Below are 22,048 nucleotides of genomic sequence, written 5' to 3'. Positions count from 1 at the left end.
CTTTTTAATCGCGTTACTCGCAATCCGATGTATTACTGTATACAGTGCCTACAAGTAGTATTCAACCCCCTGCAGATTTAGCAGGTTTACACATTCGGAATTAACTTGGCATTGTGACATTTGGACTGTAGATCAGCCTGGAAGTGTGAAATGCACTGCAGCAAAAAAGAATGTTATTTCTTTGTTTAATTTTTTTTTAACTAGTGAAAAGTTTATTCAGAGGGTCAATTATTATTCAACCCCTCAATTCAACAGAATTCTGTTTGGTTCCCCTAAAGTATTAAGAAGTAGTTCAGGCACAAAGAACAATGAGCTTCACATGTTTGGATTAATTATCTGTTTTTCCAGCCTTTTCTGACTATTTAAGACCCTCCCCAAACTTGTGAACAGCACTCATACATGGTCAACATGGGAAAGACAAAGGAGCATTCCAAGGCCATCAGAGACAAGATCGTGGAGGGTCACAAGGCTGGCAAGGGGTACAAAACCCTTTCCAAGGAGTTGGGCCTACCTGTCTCCACTGTTGGGAGCATCATCCGGAAGTGGAAGGCTTATGGAACTACTGTTAGCCTTCCACGGGTTGGACAGCCTTTGAAAGTTTCCTCCCGTGCCGAGGCCAGGCTTGTCCGAAGAGTCAAGGCTAACCCAAGGACAACAAGGAAGGAGCTCCGGGAAGATCTCATGGCAGTGGGGACATTGGTTTCAGTCAATACCATAAGTAACGTACTCCACCGCAATGGTCTCCGTTCCAGACGAGCCCGTAAGGTACCTTTACTTTCAAAGCGTCATGTCAAGGCTCGTCTACAGTTTGCTCATGATCACTTGGAGGACTCTGAGACAGACTGGTTCAAGGTTCTCTGGTCTGATGAGACCAAGATCGAGATCTTTGGTGCCAACCACACACGTGACGTTTGGAGACTGGATGGCACTGCATACGACCCAAAGAATACCATCCCTACAGTCAAGCATGGTGGTGGCAGCATCATGCTGTGGGGCTGCTTCTCAGCCAAGGGGCCTGGCCATCTGGTCCGCATCCATGGGAAGATGGATAGCACGGCCTACCTGGAGATTTTGGCCAAGAACCTCCGCTCCTCCATCAAGGACCTTAAGATGGGTCGTCATTTCATCTTCCAACAAGACAACGACCCAAAGCACACAGCCAAGAAAACCAAGGCCTGGTTCAAGAGGGAAAAAATCAAGGTGTTGCAGTGGCCTAGTCAGTCTCCTGACCTTAACCCAATTGAAAACTTGTGGAAGGAGCTCAAGATTAAAGTCCACATGAGACACCCAAAGAACCGAGATAACTTGGAGAAGATCTGCATGGAGGAGTGGGCCAAGATGACTCCAGAGACCTGTGCCGGCCTGATCAGGTCTTATAAAAGACGATTGTTAGCTGTAATTGCAAACAAGGGTTATTCCACAAAATATTAAACCTAGGGGTTGAATAATAATTGACCCACACTTTTATGTTTAAAATTTATTAAAATTTAACTGAGCAACATAACTTTTTGGTTTGTAAGATTTATGCATCTGTTAATAAATCCTGCTCTTGTTTAAAGTTTGAAGGCTCTAACTTATTTGCATCTTATCAAACCTGCTAAATCTGCAGGGGGTTGAATACTACTTGTAGTCACTGTATATATATATATATATATATATATAAAATATACACACATATACACACACACAGTATTTGTGTATATATACTTCTTTATTATTATTATTTTTGCCCTTAGCTGAGTGCTCACATGATGGCCCTAAAGCAGGGGGGTCTCAAACTGGCGGCCCCTCCAGCTGTTGCTAAACTACAAGTCCCATGAGGCATTGCAAGGCTGACAGTTACAAGCATGACCCCCACAGGCAGAGGCATGATGGGACTTGTAGTTTTGCAACAGCTGGAGGGTCGACAGTTTGGGACCCCTGCCCTAAAGCCTAGGTTGGTCTGAATTTACAAACAGAAAAATCAGCACAAGGGACTTTTCAGTTTGGTGTGATGTGTCCCTTGTGCTGATTCTTCTCCTTTCAGTGGAAATCTTGCTCTGCCCTACCGAGCCGACTTCTGGGTTCAATACCGGACCTGGTTCAGGACAAAGGTGAGCTCATCCCCGCTCAGTACAATAGTGATACATTCTGTAAATGATTTATAGATTTAGTTTTCGTGCCCACAAAATGGCCTCAACGACATGACACCCAACCAATTCTGACACCTCTCACATTTACAGTATATAATAATGTACACTTTTTTTTTTTGATAGAAAATTACTTAGAACCCCAAATAATTATTATTTATTTTTATTTTTTTGCAGAGGCCCTAGAGAATAAAATGGTGGGCGGTGCAAACTTTTTTATGTCATGCGATATTTGCGCAGCGTTTTTTCAAGTGCGTTACATATGAAATGGAAACATATCGTAGAGTTAGAGGTAGTGAGACAGTCAGTAGTAAATGGCTTCAAACATGCTTGGGAAGAACATAGATCTCTAGTCAGACAACAAGGTTAACCGCTTGCCGACCGCCCCCCCCCACCCCCTGTTGCTTGATGGCGGCAGAATGAATCGCCGTAGCTGTACGTTGTAATCATACAAGAAGCTGAAGTCCCACCACACGTTAGAGGAATTAAGTGGTTCGCTCTTCTGCCTGGCAGCACCGGGGTCGTGGCTTCAATTCCCAACCACAGCGCCACCTGCTGCCTGGAGTTTGCATGTTCTCCCCGCGCCTGCGTGGGTTTCCTCCCACACTACAAAGACATGCTGGGAGGTAGATTGGGCCTAGTATGTGTATGAATGGGAGTTATGGAGATTAGATTGTAAGCTCTTTGGGGGACTGATCATTATCACATGGCCTACCTGTTGGATTGGCTCTGCAGACTCCTCTTCTCCGTTGCCGATACCTGCAGCTTTCCTGCCAATCCCCTGGAATGTAGCGCTGCTGTTGTAGGAGCCGCAGAAATTACCAACCAGGTCTTCCCAACTTCTTCCCCACAGACCGGCACCCAACGGGCTCATTCACTCCATCAAGGACCGGTCTGGGGGATGTTGTTTTTTTTTTTTTTGGATAGGGATGAGGGAAGTGGTGGGATACTCCAAAGATAAGAACTTTACAACTGAGGACCCCCTTTCAGGAGAAGCTACAATGAAGTCCGCGCTTGTAACAAACAGTAGACTGCAGCTTAAAGGGGTTGTAAACAATTACAAACCACTTTGACCTACAGGTGAGCCTAGATGAAGGCCTAGATTAAGGCTTACCTGTAGGTCCAAGAAATATCTCCTGAACCTACACGGTTTAGGAGATATTTGCTGAAAGACAGGCACCGCTGTCTACGGCGCATGCGCAGCGGCGTGCAGGCGCACTGATCGCGCCGCAGTTAACGGCGATATGCCGCGAGTGGCAGCTACCGTGCGCATGTGCGGGAGTGACATCATCGCGGCTCCAACGAATGACAGCGGCGGAGTAGCGAGCCCCCACCGAGAAGATGGAGGCTCCAGACTACAGGGGACAGCGGTGACATCGCTGGCTCCTGTGTCAGGTAAGTGACAAATAATGGACTACTATGCGATGCTATGTGATGCGATGCTATGCGATGCGATGCGATGCTATGCGATTTGATGCTATGTGATGCGATGCTATGCGATGCTATGTGATGTGATGCTATGCGATGCTATGCGATGTGATGTTATGTGATGCGATGCTATGCGATGCGATGCTATGCAATGCTATGTGATGTGATGCTATGCGATGCTATGTGATGCGATGCTATGCGATGCTATGTGATGTGATGTGATGCTATGCGATGTGATGCTATGTGATGCGATGCTATGCGATGCTATGTGATGTGATGCTATGCGATGTGATGCTATGTGATGCGATGCTATGTGATGCGATGCTATGCAATGCTATGTGATGTGATGTAATGCTATGCGATGTGATGCTATGTGATGCGATGCTATGCGATGCTATGTGATGCGATGCTATGCAATGCTATGTGATGTGATGCTATGCGATGTTATGTGATGCGATGCGATGTTATGTTATGTGATGCGATGCTATGTGATGTGATGCGATGCTATGCAATGCTATGTGATGCGATGCTATGCGATGTTATGTGATGCGATGCTATGTGATGCGATGCTATGTGATGCGATGCTATGTGATGCGATGCTATGCGATGTTATGTGATGCGATGCTATGTGATGCGATGCTATGCGATGTGATGCGATGCTATGTGATGCTATGTGATGCGATGCTATGTGATGCGATGCTATGCGATGTTATGTGATGCGATGCTATTTGATGTGATGCGATTTGATGTGATGTGATGCGATGCTATGTGATGCAATGCGATGCTATGTGATGCAATGTGATGCGATGCGATGCGATGCATAGTAGTCCATTATGCTTTACCTTTGCAGGGAATCAAAGAGGAAGTAACTCTCATCAGGGTTTACTTCCTCTTTAAAGGGGTAAGTTACGCTGGACCCCTCCTCACCCCAGTAGTCCCGCAGACATACAGCTCGGGGCGAGCTCCCATCTTCAGCCCTGGTATAGCCGCCTCACCGGTCCGTGGCTTAGACATCCCCTAAGCTTCATCTCCTAAATGTACCCCGTCAGGAAGGATGTTTAGAAGCACCCACGTAGACCATCCTTCCAGAGGGGAAGAAGACACCTGAATGCCGAGGGGATTTCTAAACCCCAGAGCAATGAGGCGGCAATAGCAGGGCTCATAATGGAAGATCGCTGCGCTGCAGGTCAGTGGGACTAGGGGGCGTAATGAGGGTGTCCTGTGTAAGTTTACCTTCCGTAAAGGTGAACTTGCACTTTAAGTAGTAGTAGAGCCATTAGTAGGAAAGTGTCCGGACAGAGCTCTTCAGAACACCAGCTGTTGCCCCCTTTAATAGAACCACAGCTGACTGTACTAAGCACCAGAGGGGTATCTAAAGCACAAGGTCCCCAAGAGCTTTCAATGTGACGGAGTCCCCTTCCAAGCAATACCCTCCAGTGATACCGGACAGATCTATAGCAGACGGTCAGTCAGCTTCTTCCATGCACCCGGGGCTCAGCATTCCTCCCCCAGGTCACTCACCTGAGGCCTCCTCACTGCAGCTTGTGCCTGAGAGGGCAGCGTGCCCCTCCCCCCATGTGTGACCAAATTTACACTGCTAACAAAGAGATGGCCCCTGCCCCCACCTATAACTGGCCTTCACAGCAAGTGCCCACCTGCCCCTTATCTATCCATTAGAATACCTGTGCCCCCACTGTGGAGACGCTCATAAATGTAGTAGTTTTAGGACTGGAAGTGATACGGGGGCGCGAAGGGGCTTTGCAGCTTACGCATGTCTTAGCAAATGTGGGATAACTATACCCGCGTTTTTATCGCTGACTGTTGGACGGGTTAATTCGGTTGGTAAGCAGACTGGTTGGTGAGTTGAGCTGGGAATTTTCTCTGGTTTTGTCTTTCATGCGTTTTGCCCTTCCATGGGCTCCTTGCTGTGAAGGCCAGTTATAGGTGGGGCAGGGGGGGGCATTTGTTTGTTACTGGTATACCATCAAACTGTTGTGTAAGTGGCCAGCGTGTACTGAGTTGAGGGCTTAAGCTTTATTTTTTTCGAAAGAGCCACGCCCACTGGTCAATCTATGCCCACTATGGCTGGCTACATAAATCAGGTGCAGCATCTACAATGCAGTTTGTGAGAATCATACTTGTATCAAGGCCCCGCATTTAACTTAACCGGTTCCCGACCGGCGCACGCCGATGTACATCGGCAGAATGGCACGGGCAGGGATATTGGCGTACAAGTACGTCCAATCTTCAATGCCACCCTGCCATCGCGAGCTCGCGTGTCGGTCGGGACCCCCGCGAGTCCGGTCGCGGGTTCCGTGGACTTGATCGCCGCGGGCAAACCCGCGATCGTCTCACGGGACGGAAGAAGGGAGAAATGCTGTTGTAAACAGCATCTCCCCGTTCTGCCTAGCAACTAGTGACGCTGATCTCTGCTCCATGTGATTGCAGCAGAGATCAGTGTTCACTAAATGAAAGCCCAGCCCCGCCACAGTTAGTAACACACCCCTAGGAACACTTAACCCCTACACTGCCACCCACTGGTTAACCCCTTCACTGCCAGTGTCATTTACACAGGAATCACTGCATTTATATAGCACTGATTGCTGTATAAATGACAATGGTCCCAAAAATGTGTCAAAAATGTCCGATGTGTCCCCCACAATGTCGCAGTCACAATAAAAATCGCTGATCGCCGCCATTACTAGTAAAAAAAAAAATAATAAAAAATTATTAATAAAAATGCCATAAAACTATCCCTATTTTCTAAACACTATAACTTTTGCGCAAACCAATTAATAATCGCTTATTGCGATTTTTTTTGACCAGAAATATGTAGAAGAATACGTATCGGCCTAAACTGAGGGAAAAAATTGTTTTTTTATATATTTTTGGGGGATATTTATTATAACAAAAAGTAAAAAATAATGCGTTTTTTTTTTTAAATTGTCGCTCTATTTTTGTTTATAGCGCAAAAAAAAAACGCAGGGGTGATCAAATCCCACCAAAAGAAAGCTCTATTTGTGGGGAAAAAAGGACATCAGTTTTGTTTGGGAGCCGCGTCGTACGACCGCGCAATTGTCAGTTAAAGCGATGCAGTGCCAAATCGCAAAAAGTGGTCTGGTCTTTGACCAGCAAAATGGTCCGGGGGGCTGAAGTGGTTAAAGGCGTCTCCTAAGCCACAAATTGAAAAGATTGATGTTATTCGGATGCCGCCTTCACAGTCACATAAAAAGGAGGACCTGAACAGAACATGTAATACTTTTTTTTTTGTTGCATTGGTACACATCCTCCCGGGGGGCAGCGCCCACCTACCTGTGTCCTTTGTTTGCTTATTCGGCCCAAAAGCAATAATTATTGATTTCCAAAATCAATCGACTTCAATGGGGTTCAGAATAAAGTTTGCAGAATTTATGGAACCCCCAATGTTGAGCCTCCATGACTGAAAGAGTTGAAATCGAAAGAATGAAAGGGGGTGCCGGGAACATCATGTGAAAGGCTGTGCCAGCTAAACACGCATGTTTTCAGCATGGGAATCTAAATGTATAACAATGCGAACACGTGTGTGCACAACATGCATGTGGAGGAACAGGCAGAGATTCTGCTGCCTGGTGGGCTATTTAAACCTGGGCCCCTGCATGAGAACATCGCTGAATGGGTCTTTCAACTTGAGTTCCTGTTACCCCTGAACCTCCTTGACCCTGTTATTGATCCTGTTATTGACCCTGTTATTGATCCTGTTATTGATCCTGTTATTGATCCTGTTATTGATCCTGTTATTGATCCGGGTTTCATCTGAGCTGCTTCTGGATATTCCTTGCCTGTCTATGTTTGCTGCTTACTTTGTTATCGGCCTTGGCCTTGGCCTGGGCTGTTGACCAAGACTTTGCATTGATTCTGTACCTCCCTTCCTCACAACCTCTGCTTGTCCCTTACCTTGACCTTGATCATAACTTGGTGCCTTCCTCCTTGACTGTTACCAAACTCATCTTGTAACCCCCCCCCCCCCCCCTCTGACCTCTACTGGACTTTTATGTATGCTAGATGCCCTAACAATGGAGTTTCTGCTCATTTCACCCCAACACTCCCAAGTGCAAGTCTCCAATTCCAGCTTCCTGTCACCTGCACCCTTCCATTGCCCTTGTATCCCCCATCCTAACTTTCAGAGGTGCTCAGACAGGAATTGCCTGAAGGCCGCCCTTCATTATCTAAAGCTCTCAAGCTCCTTGTACAAGTATGTGAGAGGGGAGGGCCAGGGACAGTCAAACCACCGGCCATCTATGGACCAAATCTTGGCTGGTTCAGCAAGGACCCGGCCGAGATTCAATCTGTCTATGGGCAGGCTGGGAAGACTCCCTGCTGGGGAGACACAACGGCACTGTGAGAGGGATTCCCCCATTAATACTGACTGTGCTGAGGGGGGAATTGAGTGATATTCTTTCATGCAACCCGTGATTGCAGGAAAGAAAATCGCATCATCTATGTCTTGCCTCAGGCTGATAAGGAAAGGGGATGACGTCCTCAAACTGGGAAATGAGGAGGTTCTATCTAACATGCTGCAGCTTCCTTTTTTCTTTTTTTTTTTTCCCATGAAAGAATTTTTATATTGAAAATAAAATGCAAATACAACAGTATCATATAAATGAACTGACAATGTGTATACATTGCAAACATTTACAGGTGTAATTAACAGGATGTATATGTCTCCACTTTGTATTACCACTTGCCGCCCGCCCTATAGGCAATAGACGGTGGCAAAGTGGTTGCATAATCCTGACCGGACGTCATATGACGTCCTCAGGATTATGAGCCGCTGCGCGCCCCCGGGGGCGCGCATCGCGGCGATCGTTGTTGCGAGGTGTCAGTCTGACACCCGGCAACTACGATCTCGGTAAAGAGTCTCCGACGGAGACTCTTTACCACGTGATCAGCCGTGTCCAATCACAGCTGATCACAGTGCAAACAGGAAGAGCCGGTGATCGGCTTTTCCTCACTCGCGTCTGTCAGACATGAGTAGAGGAGAGCTGATCGGCTGCTCCTCTGACAGGGGGGGGGGGGTCTGTGCTGATCGATCAGCACAGCCCCCCCGAGGATGCCCACACTGGACCACCAGGGACACCACCAGACCACCAGGGATGCCCAGAAAAAGGTAATCCTCCCTAGACCACCAGGGATGCCAGTCAGTGCCACAATGGATGCCAATCAGTGGCCATAATGGATGCCAATCAGTGCCCACAATGGGCATCACTGATTGGCATGCATTATTGTTTGGAACTGATTAGCATCCATTAGCACAGTATAACAATACAATGCCACCTATGAGTGCCCACCTGTGCCGCCTATCAGTGCCCATCCATGCCACCTATCAGTGCCCATCCATGCCACCTATCAGTGCCCACCCATGCCCATCTGTGCCGCCTATCCATGCCCATCTGTGCCGCCCATCCATGCCCATCTGTGCCGCCCATCCATGCCAATCCGTGCCAGCTATCAGTGCCAATTTGTGCCACCTAGCAGTGCCCATCAGTGTCGCCCATCAGTGCCGCCTATCAGTGCCACCTATCATGCCACCTATCAGTGTCCATCAATGCCACCTCATCAGTGCCACTTCATTGGTGCCACATCATCAGTGAAGGAGAAAACTTACTTATTTACAAAGTTTTGAAACTGAAACAAAAAAAAACATATTTTTTTTTCAAAATTTTCGGTATCTTTTTATTTGTAGCGCAAAAAATAAAAACCGTAGAGGTGATCAAATACCACCAAAAGAAAGCTCTATTTGTGGGGAAAAAATGATAAAAATTTCATTTGAGTACAGTGTAGCACGACCGCGCAATTGTCATTCAAAGTGCGACAGCGCTGAAAGCTCAAAATTGGTCTGGGCAGGAAGGGGGTTTAAGTGCCCCCCCCCCCCCCCCCCCGGTATTGAGGTGGTTAAAATCTACATTTCGGCAATCAGATTAGGAGACTTTGAACAGAAAAAAATTGATATCATCTGTCTCAGTCGGTGGAATGTCGTCTAGGCTAGGGTGGTCAAGGGCTAAAGAAAGTCAGTCATCAGTAGGGAAGAAAAAAAAAAAGGGGGGGGGGGGGTAGCCTGAAGGGAAATGACTAGGGGGAGGGATAGAGAGGGGCAGATGGGGAGCTAAGGGAGGGGGAGGGGGGTCGTCCAAGGGTGTCGCCCTCCCGGCCTCCACCATTTTTCCAGTGAGGAGGGGTTCCATGTAAGGGACCCCGACCAGTGGGAGCTCCCCCTGGGCCCCTGTATAGGGTGGGCCAGGGATACCAGACAGGACAAACAAAAGTGTCTAATTGGGGAGAACTGGTGGGGATACTCTTGAGCCGCTATTGGGACAATGAGGACGATTTGGGTTCATGATAGTGGAGTATCTGTCTGAAGTACTAAAGTGATTCCAACAGGCCCATGTCGCTGCAGCTTCTAATGCACACGGTGAGAAGCTCACAGTGTGCAGTGAAATCAGAGTAAGCCGTTTCAGTGTAGAAGGGGAGCCGGGACAATGGCGCAAGACTGAAGGCAAGGCCGGAGTTCAACCTTAAAGCCCTATAGTCACGTTGTAGACATCGCTTTCAAGTCTACAACGTGTTGATGTTCTCTCAATGCTTCTCAGCTGAAGAAGAACTTCATACAGTTTTGTTGCACAATATCGTCGTTTGAACATTTTCTTTACCTTGCTCTCAGCTGCTCGGCATCTTCAGTTCGCCAAGTGATTTGTTGCCCCAGATGAGACATTTGATTTCCTGTGTGAGGGGGGAGGGGGGGGAGGAGGATAGAGATCTAAACCCCGAAGGGAAGAGAAGCCCGGGAGCAGAGACATCTGTGCCCTAGATCCTGCAGGTAAGACGCCGCTCTCTTCTCACCGCTCACCTCATTTATACTTTGTTTTATAAGTTACTGTTATATTGTCAGTGAAAACGTTTCCCTTTTTTTATTCATTTTTACAGTCAAATGTTTCTTTTTGTTTTCAGAAAAAAAATGATTTGGTTATTGATATATATTGTATTATATATTTTCTGATTGGTAATTCCATCAAATGAATGTTTATTGAGCAAGGCCTGGTGGGGGAAGGTGTTGGTGGGAGTGATGGGTCCTTCCAATACAAACTCACACAACCCCCCCCCCTCCCCCCCTCCATTGTGTCCCATGATTGGATGGAGAGCGAATATAATGATAACGGGGGGGGGGGGTCACAGAGGAACATCAATTTGCTGAAAACTTTTTAAAATTTTTGTATTTTGGTCGCAAAACGTGAACCGTGACTATGGGTCAGGATTCGTCAGCTGGATGTCTTGTTGCATTTTTAATAACTATCAGAGGCTCCGGTTACAGGAACATTCGATACATTTAGGTGTTTCCCGTGTATATCATGAATAATATGTGAAGATCATACACATTGACGCTCATTCAGTTTTTGGTTGTAAGCAATTGTCACAATATTGTAACTTTGTAATGGAAACGAAGGAAGAGATTGATTGTTATTGTGACAATTGGATATTTTTTAATGGGCCTCGGGCCTAGTCTGACCGTGAAAGAGCAAAACAATTACTGATAATCCCATCCACAGTCCAATGAGATCATTTAGACCCGTTTTTTGCGCGGGCGTCTGTAATAACTTAATTCAGCCAATAAGATTAAGAGAACTTAATCCATTCATTGATCGATTAACACGATACAACGCTCTGCTACAATCAGAACCATGAAGTGGTTTCCCATGGTAAAGCTATGACCATAACACACAAGTCCTTCAACATCAGCAGACGCCTCTCTTCTCTCTATTCCCGGATTTGGGGCTTCCAGTTATTGGGCGGACATTTCCGTCCCAATGGCTAAAATGTGACCTTCCTATATAAAGGTCACCAGATTCACAATGCCGTACCTTTCACCTCAATAAATAGTTAAAAAGTGTATCCGTGCATCGCAGAATTACAACAAATATCACAAAGACAGCAAATACCTACAACATACTGGCTCCACACAACACCCAATAATGTACACAGAGAAACATTGTATAATATCATGATATATATGTTATATTATATGTTATATTATATGTTATATGTAATATGTTATATATATATATATATATGTATATCATATATTTGATATGTCAAATAGACAACATAAACATTCTATATACTGATTAGACAACACCCAGCATAATATTATACACTGTGACATGCAAAGCACAAACATACTGTGTACTGATTGGACAAAACATGATTTAATATGATGGACTCTATAAAAATTGACACCATAAATGAATTATAAACTGATTAGACAAAAGACGATTTAATATGTTATATTCTATCAAATAGAAAACAATAGGAAACAATCCTATATAGTGATTAGACAATGCATATAATACTATAATATGATACACACTATCAAATAGTCAAACATACTCTAGACTCAATAGACAGATCACGCTAAAATATTATGATATATAATATGAAATAGACAACAAAAACATACTGTATACTCAATATAGACAGAACATGATATACGTTATCAATTAGACAACATAAACACAACGTATAGTGATTAGACGATGCATAGTATAATAGTATAATATGATACACACTATCAAATAGTCAACATAAACATACTCTAGACTCAATAGACAGATCAGGCTAAAATATTATGATATATACTAACAAAAACATACTGTATACTCAATATAGAGAGAACATGATATACGTTATCAATTAGACAACATAAACACAACGTATAGTGATTAGACGATGCATAGTATAATAATATAATAGGATACACACTATCATATAGCCAGCATAAGATTACTGTATACTTAATAGACAAAACATGATCAAATAGACAACATAAATATATTGAATACTGATGATTAAACACAACACAGTAATATATTATAATATAACAGACAACATAAACACACTATATACTGATTAGACAAAGCATATTATACTATCAAATAGCCAACATAAACATACTGTATACTTAATAGACAAAACGTGATATAATGTTATCATAGACGCTATAAAATAGACAACATAAACATATATATATAAAACACGGTATATTGTTATTATCAGATATGCTATAAACATACTATATACTGAATAGGCAAAACACAGCATAATAATATGATATACATTATCACATGAAAAACATAAACCTGCTGTAAACTGAAAAGACAAAAACACTACTGTAAGATAACATACACTATAGAATACTGCAGACAACATGAACACACTGTATACTGATCAGACAAACCCCAGTGTAATAATATGATATACATTATGAAAACAACAATAATAATCTTCTGTAGAGGTCGGTGCACTTCTGAAAAGGCCTAACAGGCCCATAATAATCCTCAGATGTACAAACAGTTGTGAGCGTTCATTTCAAGTGAGACCGCGGCGCACAGCTGTAATAATGCCACTTAAGTTTACATTCTCTTGTAATAAAAATATAAGAGACACGAAGAAAAGAAAATGCTACATGAGCTTTGAAGCTGAACTCCAGCCTTGCTAGTCTGTTTGCGCCAAGCTGACCCAAACAAACTATTTAGTGATCGCAAAGCTGGAGTGCGGCTTTAATCGATGAATTGGATTAGGTTCTTGTAATAAAGCGTTGAACCAACACACCGTACATTTTTCCTAATCAAACAATATAAAAGTACTACACTGAATTAACAAAAAGGAATACAAAATTCGCACGGAGATAAAGAAGGATACAAAGGGATATTATTATGCTTTTAATTTCCCACATGGCAAGTCAAGATGAACTAAAACTTAAATTCAACACTTGGAGCATCTTGAATTTAAACCAGACTTATAATCATGGTGGATATTTTATTTGACGGAAATCACTGATATTTTATGAAACAATGTGATACGTGTTGACACTTTGCAATTCTAGAATCACCACCTGATGTGTTTCAGTATATTACCAAACAGCTGAAACAAAGTATCAGTATTTGAATCACATTTGGACAAGTTTACAAAAAACACACACAGTTGAAACAATGAAGCGAGTGATTTAAATGCACAGAAGATGAAATGAACATTTGGGGGTCGGCCTTGAAATTTGTGAGCTAAATGATGTTTCTACACATTTTCGGTGTTCTGCCAATAGGAAATAAGTAAGCTTTAGAAAAGAGGAACTCGTCTTAATAATTAAAGATTCTAAGAAGGAACCTTTGAATTTCCCTGAATGTTACAAAAGATGAACCTTTGAATATTTTCACCCTTTACCGGAGCAGAAATGCTGACAGCGGCCCGGAGAAGTCTCCCACAATACATGTATATTATTCTTGTGAATTCTACCTGGGCCTGACAGCTTCCTGTTATTTTCTCTATCTGTCTTATCTCTGTACTTTTCAGATTTCTCATGTGGACCATTCATCTACAAGGCAAAAGAAACAACTCTTGAGCGCTGAATTTAATTTTAGATAGGAAGCTCCATTATACGAGTCTTCAATATTCGCTATTGATAATGTCCGGGGTAACATTTTCCTTCTGAAGTCGAATTTCAGTCCTGATCACTTACAAAAGAAAAGATTCTCGAGTTTTGAATTTAATTATAGATATGATGGTACATTAAAGAGTCTCGCCTCTAATATTCGCTGTTGATAAATGCCTTTGTGAAGTCTGGGGTAAAAAAAATTCTCTGGAAGCCGAATTCAGGTCCCAAAAGAAAAGATTCCCGAGTTTTAATTTAATTATAAATATTACGCTCCATTACCAAATCTGTTCTCAAATATTCACTATTGATAAATGCTTTTGTGAAGTCCACGGAATTTTTTTTCCCTAAAGTAAATTTTCAGTCTCGATGACAGTTTTGGTAATGAAATAAGGAATATATTTTCATATATATATATATATATATATATATATATATATATATATATATATATATATATATATAGATATATATATATATATAAAACACACAGCACCCTTTCTCAATCTTTTTGCCCTTTGAAGTAACCTTGAAATAATCTTCAGGTTTCGGGGAAACCCTGTTAAAAAGATTATACCCACAACGCATGGCCATTAGCACTATCAATATGTTGAAAGTTTTGAAAGAATATTTGATATCAGAGAAGATCATTTTGTTGCCAACCCCTCACAAAATAAGTCCCCTTTCCTTGGTAGTCAGTGTAGACATGTCCCTTTATAATGGTGGCAAATGCAGAAACATTCCCTTACAGTATATTGGTGGTCAGTGTAGAAGTGTCCCTTTAGAATGGTGGTCGGTGTGGAAGTTTCTCCTTACATCGGTTTGCCAATGTACTAGCGTCCCCTTATATCGGTGGTCAATGTAGAAGTGTCCTCATAGATTGGTGGTCAATGTAGAACCATCCCCTTATATTGTTGGTCTGTGTGGAAGTTTCCCCTTCCATTGGATTGTCAATGTACTAGTATCCCCTTATATTGGTGACCAGTGTAGAAGTGTCCCCTTATATTGGTGGCCAGTGTAGAAGTGTCCCCTTATATTGGTGGCCAGTGTAGAAGTGTCCCCTTATATTGGTGGCCTGTGTAGAAGTGTCCCCTTATATTGGTGGCCAGTGTAGAAGTGTCCCCTTATATTGGTGACCAGTGTAGAAGTGTCCTCTTATATTGGTGACCAGTGTAGAAGTGTCCTCTTATATTGGTGACCAGTGTAGAAGTATCCCCTTATATTGGTGACCAGTGTAGAAGTGTCCCCTTATATTGGTGGCCAGTGTAGAAGTTTCTCCTTGCATTGAAGGTCAATGTGGAAATGTCCCTTTACTTGGTGGTCAATGTAAAAGCATCCCCTTAAATTATTGGTCTGTGTAGAAATGTCCCCTTAGATTGGTGGTTGGCATTGAAGGGTCCCTTTACAATGCCAACATGGAAGCTTCCCCTTATATTGGTGGTCAGTGTACAAGTGTCCTCTTAGATTGGTGGTCAATGTAGAAGTGTCCTCTTATGCCATGTACATACGACTGGACTTTTCGACAGCAAAGGTCAGATGGAATGAATCCGCCGGACCAGTCGATCGTGTGTGGGCTTCATCGGACCTTTGCTGTCTAAAACTCAGACGGATTTTAGATTTAAAACATGTTTCATGTTTTGAGTCCGGTCAAAAAACCCGTTCATCTGTTTGCTAATCCGACGCTAGGGCAGCTATTGACTACTGGCTATGAACTTCCTTATTCTAGTCCGGTCGTACATCATCATGTTCAAATCCGTCAGACTTTGGTGTGATTGTGTGTGGCCAAGTCCGTTTGTTCGGAAAGTCCGTTGGATTTAGTCTGCCGGAAAGTCCGGTCGTGTGTACGTGGCATTAGACTGTTGATCAGTGTAGAAGTGTCCTCTTAGATTGATGGTCAATGAATGTAGAAGTGTCCTCTTAGATTGATGGTCAATGAATGTAGAAGTGTCCTCTTAGATTGGTGGTCAATGTAGATGTGTCCTCTTAGATTGGTGGTCAATGTAGAAGTGTCCTCTTAGATTGGTGGTCAATGTAGATGTGTCCTCTTAGACTGGTGGTCAATGTAGAAGTGTCCTCTTAGATTGGTGGTCAATGTAGAAGTGTCCTCTTAGATTGGTGGTCAATGTAGAAGTGTCCTCTTAGATTGGTGGTCAATGTAGATGTGTCCTCTTAGATTGGTGGTCAATGTAGATGTGTCCTCTTAGATTGGTGGTCAATGTAGAAGTGTCCTCTTAGATTGGTGGTCAATGTAGATGTGTCCTCTTAGATTGGTGGTCAATGTAGAAGTGTCCTCTTAGATTGGTGGTCAATGTAGATGTGTCCTCTTAGATTGGTGGTCAATGTAGATGTGTCCTCTTAGATTGGTGGTCAATGTAGATGTGTCCTCTTAGATTGGTGGTCAATGTAGATGTGTCCTCTTAGATTGGTGGTCAATGTAGATGTGTCCTCTTAGACTGGTGGTCAATGTAGAAGTGTCCTCTTAGATTGGTGGTCAATGTAGAAATGTCCTCTTAGACTGGTGGTCAATGTAGATGTGTCCTCTTAGACTGTTGATTAGTGTAGAAGTTTCCCCTTACATTGGTGGTCAATGAAGAAGGGTCACCTTACTACGGCCCCTGGCCACATCTGGTCTGCTACAAGGTTTTACCTAGCTCACATCTAGGGTCAATGTCATATCTTCATTGGGCACCAATTGAGGATTAGGGACAGCAGAGCCTGCTTATGGTATCTGCTTTGACTTGATATAAGAGGGCTTGGATGAAGACCCCAATGTGAGGGGGACTCTGGGGGGGGGGGGGCCCTGGTGTACAGAGGGACTCTGATGGGGTCCCTAATGTAAGGGGGAGGCTCTAACAGAGATCTTGATGTAAGGGGGATTCTGATGTATGAAGGTATCCTGATAGGGACCCAGATGTTCGGAGGAATCTGTTGTAAGGGGGACCCTGATGGGGTTTTTATTCAGGCCACAAATATTTGTAAAATATACTATGAGGCTCTCGTACTGTGAAGTTTGGACACCCCTGTTGTACCTTGTAGGTAACTCAGAGAGTGACGGACTTAGCAGAATTGTGTTAGTATAATTACTGAACATGTTGAATTGTTCTTTCCTGGGTGGTAGACACAAATGTAATGTCATGGGGGCCGCACTTGTAATTTGTAGTCGTAACTTAACATATATATCGAAATGACTAGAAATATTTGGTTTTATGGTGCTCAGGGAAACTTCAACCATGATTAATTAAGAAGAATATGTGATGACTAGTTGGCTGCTGGTTTATGTTTGTAGAAGTTTTCTCTCGCCTGATCTTTTGTTCTTTTGGCGCTGTAAAGACAGCAATGTACACAAAGCGTCACAACCACCTCTGTGCTCTCGCCAGACAATTCTAAAGCGAGAACGTTGGGAACAAAAAGCCAAGCAAAAAGCTGACCCAAATGTTGTTTTCATTCCCATTGATCTTCCGGTGTGATACAGAGCTGAGTACGGAGCCACGTCGTTCCCCCCGCATTAAAACGTCTTTCTACAACGCGAAAGGGACGATTATATATATATATTTTTTTTTACAAACGTATTTTATTGAGTTTTCAATTTTGTTTTTCAAATAGACAAATCTAAAAAACATTATCTGCAGATATTGGAGAGCAAAATACAGTTATTTTCCTCCATGAGTACAGTAACAGTGAATGTTATGTCGGTGAAATGGCTCGTGTGATTGGCTCGTGTGATTGGTGACATTGTAGGCTGATGATGATGATGATGATAGAAAGAAAGAAACTAACAATCAGTAGAACGTTTATACACAGTAAAGGGAAGGATATTATCGCCAACAGATACAAGATGAAAGGATAACAATCCGGCTCATGTAAATTGCAGAGAACGCCGTCTGTAGGTAAGTCGGACTTTAGAAGAAAACACTGTATGTTTAAACAGGAGGGGGGGGGGGGGCATAATTTACTCAATATCTGCCTTGGTAAAAGTATCTTTAATAACGAGTTTCCACTTCCTAAAGAAAAGTTTAAGTAGCTGTACAAGGCGACATTTCTGGGGCTAGTTTCTCAAAAAAGAAAAGCCGTTTGAGGTTCTTTGCGTACATCTTTGATGGTTGGAGGACAATCCGAGATCTAGACGTGTATGAAGCACCTTCGGGCTGCCAGAAGACATGGAAGAATCCAGTCTGTGGCCCCCGTCTATGGAGAGAACTGAGAAGAAGTAGTAGGGGGTCTTGTGGAATGAAAGTTTTTGGAGTATAAGTGACACCTTTTAGCAGTAGTTTGGTTATTTTAGGATGCAAGATTCAGGGCTTCTTCCTTCTTCTTGAATCGAATACATCACCAGTGCTATGATTTATATTTATTTATAAACTGTTGACAGGTCAGTATTTAGCGATAAATGACCAGAAACTGTGATTCTTCAATAAAATATAAAAAGAGTTGCTGTTATTTTTTTATGAGAAATAAATGGCTTTGGGGTGTTATAAATATATGGCCTAACAGTGTGTACCCTCATCCCAATAAAGTAATTTAAAGAGAAGTGTTGATGTCTCTGGTCTCCTATCAGAGGTATCAACAGCGAAAGTGTGAGCATGGGGATTATTACGGGGGGACATATAATTTTTTTAAGAAACATTAGGATCAAGTCATTCATAAATAATATAAAAACAATTTATTCAAAGAAAATACAGAAATATAAAGATATAATATCTCAAAATATGGGTCACAATTTGTAGAGACGGGTGAGGTAATTGCTCGACTAGTTTCGCTTCACAGCTTCATCAGGACATTACCTACGTCTCTCCAGCCCTGTTCCAGCACTAGGTCAGATTCAATGGTGCAAAAGAGAGGAGAGAGTCTTTCCCGGCGACTGGGAGGGGAATTTTTTGAAATGCCGACTCGGATCCAAATATAGTTTCCATTGACCCTTATTAAAGCGGGACTCCGCGTTTTTTTTTTTTTTTAAACGCCAGCAGCTACAAATACTGCAGCTGCTGACTTTTAAAATAGTGACACTTACCTGTCCAGCGCGCCCGCGATGTCGGCACCCGAAGCCAATCTGTAGATCGTCACCCGGGTGCTGCCGCCGCCATCTTGGGTATGGGAATCAGGAAATGGAGCCTTTCGGCTTCATTTCCCGGTTCCCTACTGCGCATGTACGAGACACGCTGCGCAATGAGGACGGTCCCCGCTGTCTCTGGGATCCGTGTGTTTCCCAGCAGGCAGCGGGGCACTTGCGGGAAGGGGCGGGCACTTGCGGAAAGGGGCGTAAGTTACGCCCCTTTCCGCAGAGAGCTGTCCCGGAAGTCGGTGCAGTTACCTGGATTATCCAGGTAACTGCACGCCCCTCCCCCCTGAAAGGTGCCAATTGTGGCGCCGGAGGGGGGGGGGATTCCGATGAGCGGAGGTCCATTTTAGGGTGGACCTCCGCTTTAAGTTGAAAAGAGGAACATGGGTCCCGGAGGTACATGAATGGTCTAGCTTGACCAATGATGGTGTACCCAGGGAGTGCAGGTGGGTGGTGAGTGCAAGATAATTCCCATTCAAATCAGTTAATTAGTATGCACAAGCTCTGTTCACCGCCAATGCCGCACTACACAGCAAACACCCTGAGTCCCCTCCGGGTCCGGTCGACTGTTATTTTTTAAGTTTAGGTTGTTATGATGATTTAAGCCTTTTTTTGTTGTGATTTAAGGCCTCTTTCACATGGCCAGTCAAGATGGTTGGGGGGGGTAATGCTACCCAATAGTTATGGCTGACCCGGGAGGTCCGTGAATACTATCTTTTATATTCTTGCCAGTTTAGTCTCACATCTTTTCTCCATTGAACCCCCCCAATATCCTAAGCCCAGTGCCCAAGCCCCCCCCCCCCACACCCTGGCTTATTGCATTCTTACAGTAGACGTGTCGCATTTTCTATTTGAATGACTTATTCTTGTACAGTAGGTGAAGGAGTAGTCCACATTTTGTAGGTTGATATTACACCTTGTTAAATTTGTTAACCTTCATGTTTGTATTTCTTTGAGTTAGGAAATGCCCAGAGGTTCTGTGTTGTAACAAGTTTTCCTCTTCTTTGGAAACAACAATAAATATGAATTTACAAAAGAAGAAGATGGTTGGGCGGTAAAAAAAAAGTCCAGCAGAGCTTTGGTTTTTGTCACTCCCCACCTAAAGGCTGCCATACAGCCAGTGGGGGTTATGCCCATACCTCAACCATAGGACATTTAACGTGGCTTGCTTGTCGAGTTGTTGACAGGTGGCACCGCCTGTCAGACTCCCTCCTAAAGTTCAATGGGGGGGCCCTGCCATTGGCATGTTAAGTCCTATAAAAAAAAAAAAATTGCAGCTTGGCAAAAATAGCAAAGAAAAAACAAAAACAAAACAAAATTCACATTCAGGAGGCAGCAAGGGAACCTCCCGAACACCTGAAAGCGTCTGCTTCCCCGGCCTCCGAAATACCATCCATGGATTTGCTTTTTCAGAAGCTGCCCGAGAGATAACGCAGAGGTGAAATCCTTTCACTTTGTTTTAGTTTGTTTTTTCATTTTTCCATTTCATTACTTATTTTACCTCGTTGACTAAATCATCTTATAACCAATTGTTTTCGCCCTCAAACTTTACCATTTTCTTTCTTTTAAAGCACCCTTGACTTGACGGGATTATTAGTTACACAAAGAGGAAACCTGGGATGGGATGGAATAGATGGTGTGAGTGATGGGCGGCACAGTGGTGTAGTGGGTGGCACAGTGGTGTAGTGGGCGGCACAGTGGTGTAGTGGGCGGCACAGTGGTGTAGTGGGCGGCACAGTGGTGTAGTGGGGTGGCACAGTGGTGTAGTTGGGCGGCACAGTGGTGTAGTGGGTGGCACAGTGGTGTAGTGGGGTGGCACAGTGGTGTAGTGGGCGGCACAGCGGTGTAGTGGGGTGGCACAGCGGTGTAGTGGGCGGCACAGTGGTGTAGTGGGCGGCACAGTGGTGTAGTGGGCGGCACAGTGGTGTAGTGGGCGGCACAGTGGTGTAGTGGGCGGCACAGTGGTGTAGTGGGCGGCACAGTGGTGTAGTGGGTGGTACAGTGGTGTAGTGGGGCGGCACAGTGGTGTAGTGGGCGGCACAGTGGTGTAGTGGGTGGCATAGTGGTGTAGTGGGCGGCACAGTGGTGTAGTGGGGCGGCACAGTGGTGTAGTGGGGCGGCACAGTGGTGTAGTGGGGTGGCACAGTGGTGTAGTGGGTGGCACAGTGGTGTAGTGGGTGGCACAGTGGTGTACTGGGTGGCACAGTGGTGTAGTGGGCGGCACAGTGGTGTAGTGGGCGGCACAGTGGTGTAGTAGGCGGCACAGTGGTGTAGTGCGTGGCACAGTGGTGTAGTGGGGTGGCACAGTGGTGTAGTGCGTGGCACAGTGGTGTAGTGGGTGGCACAGTGGTGTAGTGGGTGGCACAGTGGTGTAGTGGGCGGCACAGTGGTGTAGTGGGTGGCACAGTGGTGTAGTGGGTGGCACAGTGGTGTAGTGGGTAGCACAGTGGTGTAGTGGGTGGCACAGTGGTGTAGTGGGTAGCACAGTGGTGTAGTGGGTGGCACAGTGGTGTAGTGGGCAGCACAGTGGTGTAGTGGGCGGCACAGTGGTGTAGTGGGTAGCACAGTGGTGTAGTGGGTAGCACAGTGGTGTAGTGGGTGGCACAGTGGTGTAGTGGGTGGCACAGTGGTGTAGTGGGCGGCACAGTGGTGTAGTGGGCGGCACAGTGGTGTAGTGGGTGGCACAGTGGTGTAGTGGGGTGGCACAGTTGTGTAGTGGGCGGCACAGTGGTGTAGTGGGCGGCACAGTGGTGTAGTGGGCGGCACAGTGGTGTAGTGGGTGGCACAGTGGTGTAGTGGGTAGCACAGTGGTGTAGTGGGGTGGCACAGTGGTGTAGTGGGGTGGCACAGTGGTGTAGTGGGTAGCACAGTGGTGTAGTGGGTAGCACAGTGGTGTAGTGGGCGGCACAGTGGTGTAGTGGGCGGCACAGTGGTGTAGTGGGTAGCACAGTGGTGTAGTGGGTGGCACAGTGGTGTAGT

At 44.5% G+C, this 22,048-nt stretch overlaps 1 protein-coding gene across 1 annotated transcript in view; it reads left to right on the top strand.

The window, feature by feature from the left end:
- Positions 1-17,801: 17,801 nt before the first annotated feature.
- Positions 17,802-22,048, top strand: part of CD4 (CD4 molecule) — a 90,054-nt gene continuing 85,807 nt past the window's right edge. The window contains exon 1 of the mRNA XM_077467110.1: positions 17,802-17,900. The gene's annotated coding sequence lies outside the window, so the exon portion shown is untranslated. The remainder of the gene's footprint in view (positions 17,901-22,048) is intronic.

The sequence above is a fragment of the Lithobates pipiens genome, unplaced genomic scaffold (assembly GCF_037356315.1).
Source record: "Lithobates pipiens isolate NorthernLeopardFrog02 unplaced genomic scaffold, aLitPip1_a1.2 Scaffold_47, whole genome shotgun sequence".
NCBI lineage: Eukaryota > Metazoa > Chordata > Amphibia > Anura > Ranidae > Lithobates > Lithobates pipiens.
This window is presented reverse-complemented; position numbering and strand designations above follow the sequence as displayed.